The following is a 17,739-nucleotide window of genomic DNA, read 5'->3' as shown; positions in this document are numbered from 1 at the left end:
GCAGTCATAGGATGCACCCTACTGAGTGTGATTCTCATGACATTAAAGCAGTGCTAAGGGCACTGTGATTAACTTCTAATGAAGAAAGAAGTGAACCTGACAAATGCAGCATAAATAAATGTGCTTTGGAAAAGACAATAAAAAAGTTAAATTTTAGGCAAGGTCTGGATCACACTGAAGCCAAATGAGATGAGCGTACTGAATTTTGCCATAACAGGCAAAAGAATTTATGACCATAGAGGACGAAGAAATACTGCTATGAATCTGAGTTGCTGAATAACTCTGTACCACAGAAGAGATCCCCCAGAGTTTTGCAATAGTAGCTGTTGTGCTGCTTTGTGGAATTCTCTGACCATTTGATAATATTTGCTCTTTTTAACAGCAAAATCCACGCTGCTTCTTGAAAGCTTTTAGAATATTTTCCTTTGTGCTTTTATCATAGAGGAGAAGGCAGGACTACATTTGGCATTTAGGATAGGGAGCCAGCAGTCTGGATTCTTTTCAGCTTTGTCACTAAATCGTGGTATGACTTTGGTCTACTGCTTGTAAAGCTTAAAGAAGCTATGGGAGTCTCTGTGCCTCACAGAAAGTTGTTTGTGCCTACCAAAGGGACCGCCTTTGCAAAAGCTTGGCACTGGGCAGCCTCAGCTCCTCCACTGCCTCTTTGCAGTCTGGCAGAAATTACTCCCACCTGCAGAATCCCATGGAGCTGAGAGGTACCGGTTCTCAGGGCTACCCACACGCACTTCTTTGACTCAGCCTGTGATCTCTGTGGAACTGTAACATTGTACCTTTGTTAATTTGCTTTAATCCCAACACCAGACAAGCCTCATAGTAAAACCCTAGATTGTGAGGAAATAAACAAAGAAAAATGAACATTATTTCATTTCTAGCTTAAGTTTTGAAACTACAGGAAGATGTTTTAGGCTATCCTCCCTGAAACCTCAAAGAATATCCATGTTAGTCCCAGTCCTGAATATACATCATGTTCTATCCTTTTTTTGGCAATTATGTGAAGTTCTCTGTACTTTCATTCCCTAGGAATCAGGTTGTACAGTATAAATGCATTTGTAATTGTCTTTCACCACAGCCAGACGCAATGGATGTTTCACCATTGGTTCCTCTGGGTTTAGATCTAATTGACCGGGAGATGTATGATCTCTGTAAATACACCTGCTGGCCCTTCCTGGGAACTGAATGCCTTGTTATTTTTTCCTTCCTCCTATCCAGCCTGCTGACTACTGCTTTCCACCCACTCTGAGCTGCTCCCTTAATTTCTTTATACAGAGTTACTAGAGTTATTCAAGACACTGGCTATACACAGATTCCATTAAGGTTATGATTTGCAATGTCTTCGTTGTTTCCTATAGAGATCTACATTTGCTACATCTTGAATACAGATTAGCTATTGATAACAAGGTGTTCTGAGGGGACTTGTCTATGAGAACAGGAATTCCTCAGCTTTATCCTGTCACTGTCCTGTCAACTGGACTATAATTTTCAAAGCCTTCTACAATATCAGATACTTCATTTTTAATATCTGCCTTGAAATTAATCATGGAGCACTTCAAGCTTCTATTTACTTTATTTGGTTTGAGGTTCTTGACTTGAAATGAGTCCACTGCTATTGGGCACCTGGAACTTCTCCTGGCTTCATACGCATACAATCTATGTTGCTGCCTAATTAAGAACAGCAACTAAGACTTCACACATACAGTTTGTAAATAATGCATTTATTTGCTTGCAAAATTCTCATGCCTTGATTTCTCTACTACAGCTACCAGCAAAGCACACACTGCACATTTCATTCTTTATCCCAGTACCATAGAGCAAGCCACATAATCAGCCTCATGTCTTCAGCTAACAGCCAAATGGCCCAGACCTGAGGCAGCTGACTTGGTGCTGTTGTGCTTGCAGTTACACCTTGACAGAGACTGTACACACCTTTGTAAACTGAACAACGCTGAGAGCAAACAGGCATCCAGCACACACCACCAAGCCTGATTTTACAGATCCCCAGACTGTGAGTGAGCTTGCCGACAGGAGCAGTCAGTCCTGGGGACTCCCACTGATTGCAACACTGCTGTGAGATTATTTGCATACATGAAGATGCGTTCTCATATTTGACAGTCCTGTTGTTCCTTGGTACCACCAATTTCCAGTTGGCAGTGCTTAGGACTTCAACATATCTCACACATCTGTCCTAATTTAGCAATTCATTTAGCTATGTCAGTAAGACTCAAACGCATCTGTATGTGATCTGTGCGATGGGGAGCACACTGAGTGTATTTATATACCTCTCATCTACGATTTAATTGTACTTTCAAAGTACTGCTTTGAAAACAGCGCTCTTGGTGAGGAATAAAGCCAGCACTGATGTTTTTTCTTCCTGATGCTGTTAGGCTGTGGCAAGTTGAGAAACGTGTGCCAGGGTAGGTAGATGGAGGCGGTCTGGCTGGCTGCAATGACATGGCTTGTGAGAGCCCAGCAGTGCTGTGTGTGGGACACGGGTGTCCTGCTGCAAGGAGAAAGGCGCTCAAGGCAAGAAACCAGAGTGACTGAGCAGGGTTCTACATTATGTTATTACTTTTGTTGGTGACATCTGTACATTGCAGTCGCAGCTGTAGGCAAAACACAAGCTGATGGTTTGAACAGACAGACAGCCTCTTCTTCACACACTGCACCTCTTGAAAAATGGCTGTTTTCTGACGAGGCTGTGGAGATTTGCAACAGTGTGTAGTGAATGCATTCAAATGGGAAAGTTTCCAAATGCTGACAGTAACATTAGTACATACTGTTAATAAATGAATTGACTTTATTTTTATTAGCTAAAAAAATAAACCTAAGCTCACACTGTTTGACTGAAACTACAGTTGGGTCAGACAGCATTACGAACACAACTAGAATAAAAAACTACCACACAGTAAATCAAAGATCAAGAAAAGTACAAAAGTACATGAGTGCATGGCTACTAACGTTCTGCTCGAGCATTCCTCACAGGCTCTCTGCAGAGTGCAGAACTGCAAGCCAACATTTTTCAACTGTCCCAAAGAATGTGAAATGTAAATATTTAGAAGAGTGTTTTTCTTGCCAAAGCTGAGAGCAATCATAAACATCAGCTTCTACTAGAAACATTTTTAAAATATGAACTCCTTGCTGCCAGCTTTGAGAACAACACCATTTAAATGAGATTGGAGTCTCGATGGATTCTTGACACTTCACTTCTGCCTTTCATTTGCCAAAAACTGTTGGTTTGATGTTATGTTTAAATTTAAAGTATGAACTGCAACTGCATTAAATATGATGTTTAATGTTATGTGGTTAAGCAATCAATTACCTGGCGTGGATTCATTTGGAGGAAGACAGCGGCCTAGAGAAAATGTTGAAGGAGAAGAACTGTCGCATGAATTATTGTACCTTATTTCTATGGTGTTATGAACATGGTATTTTCCTGTATGATTTGTTAAGATGTAGTGTTGCCATGGCTCATAAAGTACTAAAAGCTAACCCTGGCCTGTTCTTCACTGAATCCACTCTGGCTTTTAGCTGAGAGCTCCATAAGTGTCCTTGATAAAATAATCCAGCAAACCACCTTATAGATTTGTATTTGGTAACACTCAAATCTTGACTCTGACAGCATGTTATTACATCACAATAATATCCTTCTATTAAAAATCTTAGCCAAAATGCTAAAATGCTTTGAGAACTACAGCCAATTTCAACTGACTGTTTTGGTTATATCACCTACAAATCCCAAACAAATCAAATTATGCCATTTTAGCATTTTCTAAGAACTGTCGTGTCTTGGCGTTACGATTCAAAGTTCCCATTTTAGTTTGGTGCTTAATTATATTTTTGGAAGCCCTACAAACAGAATTAAATATTTCAATCAAACCATTTCCTTATGAACCAAAAGATCTTTTTTGTCAGTACTGCTAGTGGATCAAATGTAGTATGTTTTTAGAAGAGCCATCTCTGATCACAACTCAAAGCATCTCCTTATATAATCAATCATTTTTGCACCTTGAGAGCAGGAAGACTTGAGGTCATCTGATTACCTGTGGATCAAGTTCATTCATGGTTTATGGTTTTCATTTTGATAAAAACTTTTACAAAATTTTGAACCTAGGCAAAATCTGCTCTTGTATAAACTTTCAAAGTGCTAATATATATAACCTCCACTTGTTTGAAACAACTTTGTAAATTTGAAAGAGTATTTTTCAAAGGCGGACCAAGCATTTTTGGGTACCAGTCAGTCCCAGAGAAATAGGCTCTTAAAGAAGGATGACAACACCAGTTGTGCTTTGAAAACACTGCAGTACTGAAATAATAATGCTGTGCAGTGAAATCATGGGATTTCATTTCTGAAAAGATGTACATTTTTAGTTCATTGTTTTCTTCATTGTTTTAATTTGTGCTTTGGAATCATCGTGTGCTATTTAAAGGATACTTCTGCAAGAACGGCAGCTGGGATCGTCTAACTGCCCTGCTATCCCACCTGAGGACATCTAAACTTGACTGCAGGGCGCATGATGAAAAGCAAGGGGAAAACACCTTCTCATTACAAGCAGGAGATGTTTTGAATGGGTGCAGAAGACTAACTTAATTTCCTCTTTTTCTGTCTTAGTTGCCACAGAATAAGAGATTTTCAGATGGAGTTAACAACTGTTACTTGTGTCATAGAAAGAGACTGGGAATGAGGGCAAGAGTGGAGAGGATCTGCAGGCATTGCAGGATAGAAGGACATGAAAACAACAGCAGAGACTGAGAAGACATGAGCTGTTCTGCGCTCACAGTAAAATCATTGGGATTTTTGCCATGAATGCAGAACTGAGTTGCTCTTTCAAGTGAGAACTGTACTGCAAATTAGAAAGATAGAGCTCGTATTAAGAAGTTAAGACAGGAAGGTGTTTTCTTTCCATGATGAGCCAAAAAGAAGCTGTAGTAATGTAATGGTCCCTAAACTTGGATATTCTAGCCAAGACAGAAGTCTTGCTTCCAGCATCCCTTGAGGTGTTTTTACTTTACACTGATATATATCATGGTTATCCCTTCCTTGAGTTCTATGGTCCTTCCTTTTCTTTTCCACCTGATCAAGAGGTAACATTGTAATCTGAAGTATATTGGAGTAAGTAGATATCTTTGCACTGTCTTTAATAGACTCTGAATCAGAGCAGCGAGGTCTTAGAAATTAGATTTATAATTTGTTTTGCAGGTAAATCGGGACATTTTGCTATTCTTTTGATTTGAACCTGTGATAGTCCTAAAAATAACAGAAAGAACAAACACATAAAGCAAGGTTCATGCCAATGGAACAAGAAGAGTTTATGTATGTCATCCTGAAACAAACAGGATCTCAGTGGTGGAACCAGTAATGAAGTCTAAGTATCCCAACTTCATTCCTTGTCTTTCACTATTTGATCATGCAAACTCCTCCAGATTATCATACAATTTTGCAAAGACTAACATCCAGCAGAGACCAGCTCTGCCTGGCTCCTCTGAGCTTGCCAAGGCTATTGGGGTAGTGAGGGAGGATACACACAATTCATTTTAAAATTCTCTTCCCCCTTTTTGTTGTTGTCTTTGTGATGGCTTATGAAATGCTGCAAAGGAACATTACAATGAACAGAAAACGTTCCAAGGAACCCAGCCTTCTCCATGCCATTGCCCAACAAGCACCCAGTTGTACCAACCACGCAGCTTAGCATAGGCATGTATTGCACACACGGGGACTGTGATTTATGCTGGCATTAGTCCTGTCTTCCCTTCTGAATTCACAGAGCAGAGAAGGAGCAGAGGATTAGAGCCTGTCTCTGCCCAGTCAAGGCTCTCCTTCATCTCCAATACAAATGCAGGTGCAAAATTGTCAAGTCCATATTGTTTTGCATAATTTAAAGCCATAAAATGGAAAGCTGCCTTTGAGCATTTGGCTCTTCCTCCCCTGCAAGTTAGGGCCAGGTGCAAAAGAGGACTTAAGCACCTCCAATTTAGTAAGTTCTTCTCTGCTCGGGATAACATTTCTTCCAGTACCAATGACTTTATGCCTGGACATGCCCTGAGCTGCTGTGATCTGAGCAGGTTAGTGCATAGTTCCCACCTAGAACCCATTGGGATCCTGAAAGTAAAGGAGCCTTCATTTTCTCAGGACAGCTCTATCAAGTGAAATGTTCTGAACCAGCCTCATACACAGCAGTAGGACGAGTCCCCAAGCATGATGCAGTCACAACTATTTCTTGTGGTGCTCTCTGAACAGCGGTTTTGACTGACAGACACGAGCAGAGTGAGAGATATTCTTGGCTACTTGTTGTAAGGGTCCAGGCCTGCCCACGTCCTGTGGGGATTGTGTAGGAGAAAAAGCATTTCCTCCAAGGATGAAGCTGGAAATGTAAAAGTTTCCAGCAAGGAAGAATAGTTAAAAAAAAAAAAAAAAAAAAAAAAAAAGTCCCTTTCAAGGAAAACATAGAGAATTTTTAAAATAAATAATCATAATAATTAAAAATAAAAAAAGAAACCTGAAGAAACCACAGTTATTTTGCTGGCTAATCTCATGAAGACATGATAGTACTTGCAGCTTCCTGCTTGGATCTGGCTTGCTCCGAAATTATTTTGTGTGTTAATCATGTGGTTGAGATGTTGAAGATTAGGTCTGAGTAAGCTGGTTGAGATAAAAGGGGGAAAAGCATCAACACAACCTTCACCCAAAAATCTGACCTAAACTTTTTTAAGCTTTGGGGGAAAAAAATCAGAACCGCTTTTCTTTACTATTCTTTTGTTTTGCAATTAAGATTTTGTTTCAAGGTGCTATTATTCAGTAGCTGCAGTTATTCATTCAAAGTTTTGAAAGAGGATTATGTTGTCAGAAGAACTATTGCTATCATTATAAGCACAGAATTAAACCCTTCAAGTTCACAAAAGTACATTTATTTTACTTTTCCTGAATTGAGCTTTTTATTGGAGCTTGGTTTTTTTGTTTGTTTGTTTTTTTTTTTTTTTTTTTTTTTTTTTTAATTATTTTTTAATGTTTTCAGTGCAACTAACAGCATACTGTACCACTCTATGCAGTTTTGCTTTTTGTGACTCTTGGTCTGGAATGCTAAGTTACAGATTTCCTGATAAAGATTCCAGCTGAAAGCTAGAAATATGTATGTCCAATGTTTCTTAAAAAATAGGTGTATAAAAACATGTTCCACAACCTAAAGTGACGTGTGCATGAGATCTGATTTAATTTTTAAAAAAACAAACAAAAAAATTGCTTTCTGCTCAGCAATTGGCAATTGAACGATGTTTTTTAATGCTTTACTGTGTAGTACTTTGAGATCTTTTAGATACCTGTTTTTAAATAGTTGCCTCAACTAATGAGATGCTTTTGTGCTTAGTTTGCACACAGTTCTCATGTGGTGTGCAAAGGAAATGTGCACCTCCTCCATTTAAGCACGGGCTGTACAACTCATTGCAGATGTCAAATATACGCATAGCAAGTCCAATATTTGCTTATGCAGACATTTGGCTTATAATTGTTGTTGCCACTGGCCTAGTCCTCCATTGCTTTTAAATCATGCAGACGGGGAGCCTGACACTTCCAAATGTGCCAGCTAGGATCTTACACACCCTGTGGACTTGCTGCAAGTTTTGACTATGTGAATGTGAGACAGTGGAGAGTCTAGAAAATCAGTTCTCCTGCATTTCAACCCACTGTGACACACCAATGTGCAGTGAAGCTGACTTGAAATAACCTTGAATGGACTACCCATGAGAGCAGGGTGCTGCTCAGGGAGATAGTGCAACATCAGACATTTCACAACACAGCTGGACCTTGATCCTTCCAAAGTACAGGCAAATAAATGCGATGCTCAAATGAGGACTGGAGTTCCTTCACAGTAGTCCCTGGCAAGAGACGTACACCTTCAAAAAGAGATTGAGCTTTCCAAACATTGAGGAAACAGAGATTTTAATAGTTAGGTAAAATTAATCCAATCCTTGAGCCAAGGATGTGCAGAAGTAAAAAGTCACAGAAGGACAAAGACAGTGTGGCAAGCACTGTCTGAAGACTGCTATTCAGTCATTTGATTTGTCTGCATATCTGCAATTACTGATTTTGAGTGAGAACAAAAGAGGAAATCAAAGAGGGAATCTACTTGTGACAGCTGCTGTTTGGACAGCAGTTCAAGCCCAACTGCAGTCAGGCTATATTAAAAACAGAATGAGTGAACTGCTCTAGAGGGTGACTTCCATCATTATAGGTTTGGATTAGCGTTTGTACTTTTTGAATTCCTATTCTAATTAAACCACAGAATATTCTGAGAGCTTCATCCATCATGAATTAGTCATGCTGCCATTTATCTATGGTTCATCCATGCACTTGGCTGTTTCGACTTTAGTGGGACTTAGTGGTGCAAAGTGTCTGCAAAGTGTCTGGGGTCAGTGCCATGCAGGGAAACATGGGATAATGGGCCTGTGCTTCTATGTTAACCATCTTACTCCTTCCCTATTCAGGAATACAAGCATGCCTTCAGATTTGGAGTTAAAACAAATAACCCACTTCAAAAATAGCCTGCCCCAGGAAGTGTCCTTAAGTTTTTTAATGTTTAATTAAAACAAAAAACACGTGAATGCAAATAATTTGCCCTGCAAGGAATGTAACACTAGCATCAAAATGTTTAGCTGGTACCTAAGAGCTGGAATATAGAACTGCTTATAAGTGGTAGAGAATCTGACAGGTGTTTTATTTCTCCTCCTTCTCCATCTTCCACCAGTGCAAGTTAATAAATATTAATGAAAATGAGAAGCAATAACATTTATTAATTTATCTCCTTTTATTTTATGGGCATGCTTAATTTAAAAGTGTTGTTGGGGTTACATTTTGTCGTATAAAGGTTGTTTGAGCCTTTTATTAGCTGTGATTCATTCTGCATATCAGCACAAGGTGGTGATCATGATTTTAGTCTATACCTGTTCCATGATGCTCAGTTATCCATCTGCCCTTGAGCTATCAGTAGGTATGGATTTGCATGTACACTGTTCTCCTATGACAATAGTATGCCAGGAATGACCAGTCTGATATTACCTGGTCAGGTGAGGTTCCATTCAAATAATGTATATGCCACCAAAACAATTCAGATCAAAGGTCTGTCTTTCAACAGAATTAAATTGTACGGACTTCTAAAGCAGTTTTAGCAGTTGCCTTTACAAATGAACTTATGTCAGCTGCTCTGTATGATGACTGAGTAAATTACTTACGTATCTAATCTTATCTAACTATCTGTCTGTCTGTTTTTCAGCATTTCAGTACCCATCACCATATTATCTAGGCGCCACCGTAAGATTAAGGAGCTCAACATGATCTGCTCAGAGGTCATTAGCAGAGCTTCTCATACTGGAGAAGGTCGGAGGAGAGTAAGGAAGTGCACAGCAGAAGAAAAGAAAAAGGAAAAGGAGGTGGTAAGCCATTTTAGTTGTGTTCATCCTGTATGGCTTGCTTAGCTAGTACGGAAATATCGGAGCCTCATGGCAGCTGTATTTGTTCTGATATGAGGACTATAGGACTTGTTACACTACTGTTATGTCAGAAAATTGTCTTACATGGCCCACAGTTTGGATCTTTATGATTTCTGTATATTGCTGCCTCAGAACAAGATCACTCAAAAACTCCTAGCAGAAAGCAAACACTGCATCTCAGAGAGCCACTTTCTCCAAACTAATAGGTTAAAATTTGATTTCTGGCTTAGCATGTGAGTCCTACAAGCACTTTATGCTTTAGGAAGCAAAGAGGGTGTTTTCCAACATGCACAAAGTTACATGAGATCCGTGGAAACAGGAGACCCAAACTGGTTTCCACTGAAGACACTTGCTATAGGGCTCTTCCATTGCCATGAGCATGTGCTGAGGACAGGCTGGGAAACTTGCTCTTTGGAAAGGTGACACTGTCTGTACTGTGTTCACTGATGGAGCCTGGTGTTACTGTTTCAAGAAATACACTAGTAGGAGAAAAACCTGCCAAAACTCTTTTTTCTTCACCACTACAATTAGGACGGTTGGTGCAGTCCTGGTGAGACCAATGGCGGTATGCTGACATGCTCAAACAAACCCACTGAGGGTCTTTTCTACCACTATGGTACAAAAACACCAGGGGATTTACACTAGGGGATAAATAGGTAGTTCCAAAACAAGAAGGAAAGAGCCAAAGTTGGAAGCTAACCACAATACGTGGGAGTAAGAGATTACCAAAGGCTTCCAGTAACTCTGCTATCATCAGAGACTGGCTTTATGGGTATGGCCTCAAGAAGTTTCCCTCCACTTAATTAAAGAGGCAGATAAGTATCTAGGTGGAGTGTGCAGATAGGTTCTGAATGAGTTATCCACTAAGGCTGGTTCACTGCACCTATTGTTAAAGCCAAAATATAATATCAGATTAATGCATTATATTTGCCTATTATAGCACTATGTCATCATTATATGACATGTTATAATTAAAGCCCTGCGTTAGAAACAAAACTATTTGGCTAGGGATAAGTTGCCTTTATAACTTCTGTGGTTACGATTTCCTCCTTTTCTTAACCCCTTAAAATGGCATAATATAGCTATTTGTAACTGTATAAAGAAAGTTTCTAGTTTCAGATTCTAATCTCAGGTAATTCAATGTAAATAAAGCCAAAATCTGGCACATAGTCTTTTCCTGTGTCTGAATATTTGCAAATAGAGGGAAATGCCACACTGCTTGGGTGAAAGGAGTCACAAAGATGGGCACTGGATTAAATGAGAGTGCACATAACTCACCATCTGGCCCATTTGGTCTGTCCACATCGGTTCCTGATTTTGTAAACTTCCCCATTATTTTTCAGGGGAGGAAGACATTCAGTATTCTTTTACTCTTCTTTTTCTTTCCCGGAACTATATAAGGAAAAAATGGTTATTAGACTGCTTTGTGGATGCAGCTCTCAGGAAACCACACTCACAAATGCAAATCTGAAAAATGGGTGTGTGATTGCATGCCTAACTTGGAGATACGATTAAGATTACAGTTTGGGTAACTGACTATGCTAATGCTTTTAATGAGTGATTTGCATATGCAAGCTTTTAAATTTCAGAAGTTGGTGATTCATGTAGTTAAGTGCCAGCTTTGGCCTTACTGTCAGATTTAGGCAGTGTGTGCCAGCCATATCCCCTATCTCCCACATCAAGTGCACAGAGCAAATACTGTCACCACTCAGGATGTAATTTCCTGAAAATAGCCAGGCTTTGTCTGTTTGAGAAGAAGCGTGTTGCAGAGTTAGGAGTTTTCCTGTTGTTGTTCAGTACCAGCTTTTATTATTTAATATTTTGCAATACTCTTATATAAATCTTGTAGATATATTTTATATTAGTAATCGAACTTTGCATTTGTTTAGTTTGGAGATGACCACCTTAATAAACATTAATTATGAGAAGAAAGCTGCCAATAGCCAGGGGTGCTATCCCACTGACTTAGCCAATCCGTGGGAGTTGATTCTGCCACTGCACTGCTGGTAACTCAGTAGTTTGCTTCCTAATTCTTAGTGACCTTTTGCCCAGACTTGGGCAGAGCTGGATTTGGCTGTGGTAACTTTGTGTGTGCTTGGGCCTTGGGCACAGCGGGCCTGCTGTGTTATTTCTGTTTCACAAAGATCTTGGAAATGTGTGTTCCCTTCATGGTACGTGCAGAAAGGTTCCAGGTTTCTCAGATCATCAGTCTGGGATGTATGCAGACTTTTGATTTATATAGCTTATTGGAGGCACATTTTTAGCATCTCATCTCAAATAATTAAATTCCTAGAGGAAAAAGTGAAGATTTAGAAATAATAATACACAAAAATGTGGGATTTTTTTTTTTTTTTTTTTGCATACAAATTTTACGTCACCAGATTTTGCCATTGGTCGCCTGGCCTCAGCTCAAGAGGAAATTTCCCTCCATGGTGCTTCCTCACATGAGTCAGGCACTGAACTCAGTCCCACCGCGCCGACTCCTGCACAGCTCAGTCGCTGTGAGCAAAGCAGGATGGAATGGGCCACACATGGGCAGTCCAGAATTGTGTGTTCTTGTCACTGCTAATTAATTTTCTACCCTGCAAAATACTTAACAGTACAAAATTTCTAATCTGTTTTCTCTTTAAACATTTCCATCATCCTTTAAAGGTGCTTTCATGAGTTCCATTCTATCCTTTTCTGAGTTGATTGGTGAGTCAAGCCTAATTACATGGATGGTTTATTATCAAGACATGTTGTCCCTGAACAGCATGTTTTCACGTGCTCAAAAAAACTGCAGCGATAGCCAGCAATATCAGGAATATATACTGTCAAAGACAAGGGTCATTTCAAATACCTTGAAAGGTGTGAGGCATGATAAAAACACAGCCCTTGAAGAGGACTTCATCGTGAGGAAAAACCTTCTGTACTCACTGGGTCAGAAAAATGACTTTCTAATAGCACCTGCCTGTTTTACATACATAATAAGCTAAACTCTGTGTGGCCGTGCTTCTGCCTGGAAAGTGTTCAGAGTGAGGGACAGCTGTGCTTCTAGTCATTGCCACCAGAAGACTGATCTAAAGAGAATGCGCTACAAAATAACAGAGCTTTCCCTGCTGAATTTGTTTTTATTTTTAGCATTTGATACGGACTTTAAGTAATTAATGTATGGTTTTGTGAATGTCTCATCTCGTATTTCACACTTTTTAAACAACTGATACCTGAGACACCCTCCTGTGGTCCCCCATACCCTGGAAATACCTTTCTGCAGACAGCAGAACTGAAGTATTCAAAGGTGAAGCATCTTGTCCGAGAAACAAGTTTTCATCGATGCCAGAGACGAGACTTTAATTTCCTTGCTCCAGACTCACTTGGTTATCATTCCTACCTACTTATATGGTGCAGAGTCTTTGTAGCAGTGGCTGAAATGCAGCTATCTGGAATACCAAGCACAGAATCAGTGCAGTTTGCTGTACCACACCGAAGCCCATCAGCTTGTTAGGCTGTGTAGTCTGATCAGAGCCTTCCTGTGGTTCTTGGCTAATGTTTAATCCCTGCAGGGAGGCTGCAGGAGAGCACAAATTAGCTCAGAGAGTGAGTGCTGTGAAATGCCTATTAGGTGGTCACGTTTACCTCCCTCCTCCCCTCTACAGTGGTGTTGCATTGCCTCCTACTACGCAGTAGCAGCTACAGGAGGGAAGAACGTAGAACCACATTTATAAAGAAGGTTATATTAAGTGGGCTTTTCTGTCCTAAATTTGTGCCGAAGTCATTTGGTAATACACTGTGGAGGTTTATAAGCTGTGGATGCAGGAGGTTGAGTCAGAGTTCCCAGGACATCAAAGAGTAAAAGGCAGCATTCCTCACGGGCCAGCTTTATGCAATATTAAATGTTTCTGACATGGATAATTTTCCCATTTGTGCTCTTCACTTCCTACCCAAGTGCCAATGAGAAACCATTCTCAGCATAAAGCCTGTTCTGGAGCAAGTGAGGGATGCAAAGGTCTGAAACATTTGGTGTAGATCATCAAAGCCCGTATGCCAAAGTGGTGAGAAAGGTCCTTAAGAAAGGAGTATGGGACTGCTGGGAGATGGCACCCACCTTCTTCTTTAATACAGATAGTGATGAAACCAGGTTCTGCCTGCTGTATTTTCATAGGCAGAAGTACTTGCTGGAAAGATCACTGAGGATGAAAACCAATCCTATAATTTCTGGACTTTGTAGTAATGATAACCCTAAAAATGGGAGCAGCATGCAAGGAACAGAGCAATGTCTGCCTTAGGTCTCCAGAAGCCAGGAAGCAATAGAACCAACAGGCCCTCTTCATTATAGGCATCTGCTGATCAGGAGATATACAAGATACTGCCTTGAGAGCACAGGTACTTCTTAGATTAGCAGTTTTGCAGTCTTGTAACAGGCATTGTGTTTTTCTCTCCCGGGTAGATGGAGCTTTGTTGACAGGTAGAGCATATGCTATTTTTTTTGCACATCTAATCTTGCACTAAATGCTGAAGTAGAATTATGGCAGAGAAGGGGGTGCTGTGGAGGAGTGCAGACTACATCCTCCAGCCCTGCTCTGTGAGCTCCTTAACAGTCACAACTGGCAGAGGGTACACAAATGTGCCAGGAGAGATTTTGCCTGAGCTACACAGAGCTGAAGAGTGCTGCCCTGCTCTTTCTTGCAGAATTTTACAGCAGAATTTTACCTCTTTTTTGTTTTTTTAAGAGAAACATAGTTTCACTTGTATAGTAAACTGACTCCAATGCCAGTAAAGAAAGCCTAATTGGCAGGATTAAAATCTGATCATTTCAATTTATGCCCAGAACAGGTAGGGCAGCAAAGAAAGCCTCTTCCACCCAACCCCACCTCTTCTCACCGATGTGCCTCAACCCTGCCCTGAAGGGACCACCTGGAGGGCTGAGAAGGGAGTTCCCTCCCTGCGTGCAATAAAAAGGCACAGTCCTACAGTAAATACCGGATTAAGCTTATGGCTGTTTAATAGTTAGTGTACTCTGGTAATAAAGCTCTTGCAGGGATCATGCAGAAGAGCACCTGCTAGTGAATTAATGCAAAAGCAGGAGCCATTTGCCAAGGTTTTACCTTAAACAACTTGGCAAAAAAAACTAGAGTAGGATTTTCACTTCATCTGGCCATGAGGTCAGTAGGAAAACAGTTCAGTGCCCCTATCCTGTCTGTCGGAAACAGTTCCCATCACTGCCATGACTTGCAATAGCCTTCCTAGAACCATGTACTGTTGGTATCACTTCCTTCTTTTAAAACATCTTTGCTCCATGGAAATTTGCCCTGTACTCTTTTTTTTTTTCTCCCAATTTGCCAACCTTGTGAACTGTATCCCCACCAACCAGACATAGGATTGTATTACAACAGATCTGACTGCATCATTGCCACTCTGAGTGCCTTTTCTTTTACAGCTAAGTGCACAGGAGATAATTCTGGAGTTGACCCATATTTGTTACTGACAGAGGAAGAAAAGTACCAAGGAGTACTGGCTTTCTCCTGTGAAGTGAGAGTGTCTGCTCATCTAAATAAATGCCGTTAAAAAAAACAACAATACCAACGACAAAACACCCTGTGCAAACACTGTGTGAGTCTGTAGTGAATCTGCCTTATGCAACTGCAGAACTAAAATAAAAGTAACATTTTCCAGTAGCCATTAGTGGAGCTCAGCTTGCCCAATGCTTGCACCATTGCTTTTCGCAGCATGTGCTTTATCAGTTGCCTTCCCAGCCCAGAGATGTCCATGGTTCTTGGCAGCAGCTCCTACTGATGTGGAGTGGGATGTTGCTCAAGAACCCTTTGATCACCAGCCAGGTGCTAACACCATTTGCTGTAGCAGTGGCTTGCCAGTCCTGTCCAGGACACATAGCAAATGGGCCTTCTGTACACTGGAAGGAGATTAGGATTTCTTTTGGCCTGTTTGAGTGCATCACATCACCATCTTTTGAACATCCAGGTTTTCTGCCATGCTTTCTTTCCCAGGACTTAACACCTGTGACACAGCTGCATCACAGCCATAATCCAGAGGCTAGGTGGCTATGTCTGGAACTCTGGAAGTTGTATTTCAGGAGAGTACTTGGCATATCCAAAATTTGAAAGCTTGTGCTCTGCATTGCTTCGTTTCTACTCAGGCAGAATTTGCACCCAAGTGCTTTGTTGTGTTGGGGCCCAATGGCTGAAAGAGCCGGTACCTCCCTACTTGGATTTGCTTTTTTGTATTCCTGGGAAGTGAGAAATGCGGACGCCTCTATCACTGCCTTTTGTTTGGGAATGGACAGCTGAGTCAGCCCACGTGACTGGGGAGCTCTGGAGAAATGGAATATACATCATGAAAATACTCAAAATTTGCTAGGCTTGTGCTGTAAAATGCATTAAAAACATCCCAGAAACACTGATCTCAGATCGATGTATATACAGATCCATGCACAGATTCATGTGAATATGGATCTGTGAATTTATCATTATTCATGCGAGTGATAATTGTTCCACTGAAAACTACAGCTACTTGTATACAACAAAGCACACGTGTAAGATCTAAAAAATATAATAGGCAAATACAGCTATGGCAACTGCACTTATAACTAGAGATGCACATATGTGTGTACAGCTTCTATTGCAGCTGGGAGCTAACTAGCAATCTAAAGAAATATGATAAACTGGTGAAAGAGTCAGGACCAGAAACTGCCTTCCTATTCTTGAGCTTTTGCTAAAGCTCATTTGTTCCTTGATGCTTAATTTCTGACAGTGTTCTGCATTCATTAACTCTGCAGCTATAAAAGTTGCTTTCGAAGTGTGTGAGGATCCTGTGAACCCAATGGCTGAAGTCATATCTGAAGGCCTTGTGCGTCCTCCCCCAGTCCCTCAGGTCTGGGGATCCATCCCAGTGGTCAGCACTAATTCTTAACTCAAAGGATGGGAATATTTTCTGCCACCAGGAATTGTCATCAGGAGCACATCACTACAGAGCAATGTGAGGAGCTGGGCTTCGTGTGGAAGTGAAGCGCAGTGGCTGCAGTCCACCCTGTTTTCCTTTAGAAACCAAACTCCTTGATAATTACAGCTTTTTTTGTTAATTTATTCATCTCATTGTGCCAAGTTAATCCCACTTTTTTGTTGTGCTCCCTGTACATTTAAACGTCAGACACACGTATCTTGGAGAACGGCATTCTGCGCTTGCTTTCTGTACTCTCATCTTCAGAGAACAGCAGAGACAGACTCAGTAAGACACCTATGTTCATGGAAGGTGGCACATCACAGCCAGAAGCACCACCCCCGACTCGCTGTCGGATGCAGAGGCTGAGGAATGAGCAGAACAATGTTCCTGCTGCTGGCCACCACTGCTCTCCTCCTGCTTCTCCAACAGGCTCCAGGCACTTTCTCTTGTCCTTCTGATTCCCTTCCTGAATTACTCCAGCCAAGTAATTGTTTCATCATGTTGCACAGAGACATTTTGCTGTAGTGTCACTGTGACATTCATTTCTAAATCCAACGCTTCTCATCTACACAAAAACAACTCGGGCTCGCGCAGCTCTGCGGGCCCAGATTGCAGGTGGGCTGTGGGAGGAGAGCAGCCCAGGGCTGAGGTCTGAGAGGGATTTTTGCATTCTTTGAAGGAGACTGTGATTCCTGTTGCTGCAATTTTTAGACAACATCAATGAGCTACCTACCACAGGCTTAATGAAATGCTGTTGCAATACGCTAGCAAACACGAGGTATTTATAGAAAACAAAACAACTGCTGCGCTTGTTTTATGTGGCGATGGGGACCATAAACTTTCGTTGCTTCTCTGTCAAAAATGCAGTTCTTTGTCTGGGGTGATGTTCAAGACAATTAAAACAAGGTCTGATGACAAAGCCAGCACCCCTATAGGTGCTTTAGAGGGAATGTGTGAGTTTGTGGAGGATTTGTTATTCTGCAAAATGGATGAAATTCTGAGACCCAAATTAAACGTCTGTTTAAGTACCCTGAACTCTGAGGAAATACTGTAATAGCTACGTAATGTGTGAGTTCCAGAGGCATGAGCAGATAGGACAAGGCAAAAAAGTGATGCTGACTGTAATTGGCTAGAAAATATCATTAGAACACACCAGATTTGTGAAGGTTTTAAAGCAAATGAGGGTTAAATTTGGCTCTGCTCTGTAGAACTGTGACAATCAGTCAGAAGGTGTGTCCTATTGTAAGTGCAAATCAATTAGCTTCAGCAACTATTAACCCATTTATCCAGTGTTGAATTTCTACCCTT

At 40.9% G+C, this 17,739-nt stretch overlaps 1 long non-coding RNA gene across 1 annotated transcript in view; it reads left to right on the top strand.

The window, feature by feature from the left end:
- Positions 1–16,261, top strand: part of LOC128080994 (uncharacterized) — a 129,294-nt gene extending 113,033 nt beyond the window's left edge. Inside the window, exons 3-4 of the long non-coding RNA XR_008206939.1 lie at positions 9,279–9,438; positions 14,912–16,261. This is a non-coding gene — a long non-coding RNA (uncharacterized LOC128080994). The remainder of the gene's footprint in view (positions 1–9,278; positions 9,439–14,911) is intronic.
- The last annotated feature ends 1,478 nt before the right edge of the window (positions 16,262–17,739 follow it).

Source organism: Tympanuchus pallidicinctus, unplaced genomic scaffold, assembly GCF_026119805.1.
Source record: "Tympanuchus pallidicinctus isolate F22 unplaced genomic scaffold, pur_lepc_1.0 scaffold20, whole genome shotgun sequence".
Lineage (NCBI taxonomy): Eukaryota > Metazoa > Chordata > Aves > Galliformes > Phasianidae > Tympanuchus > Tympanuchus pallidicinctus.
Note: the sequence above shows the minus strand (reverse complement) of the source record. Positions and strands in the feature narration are given on the sequence as shown.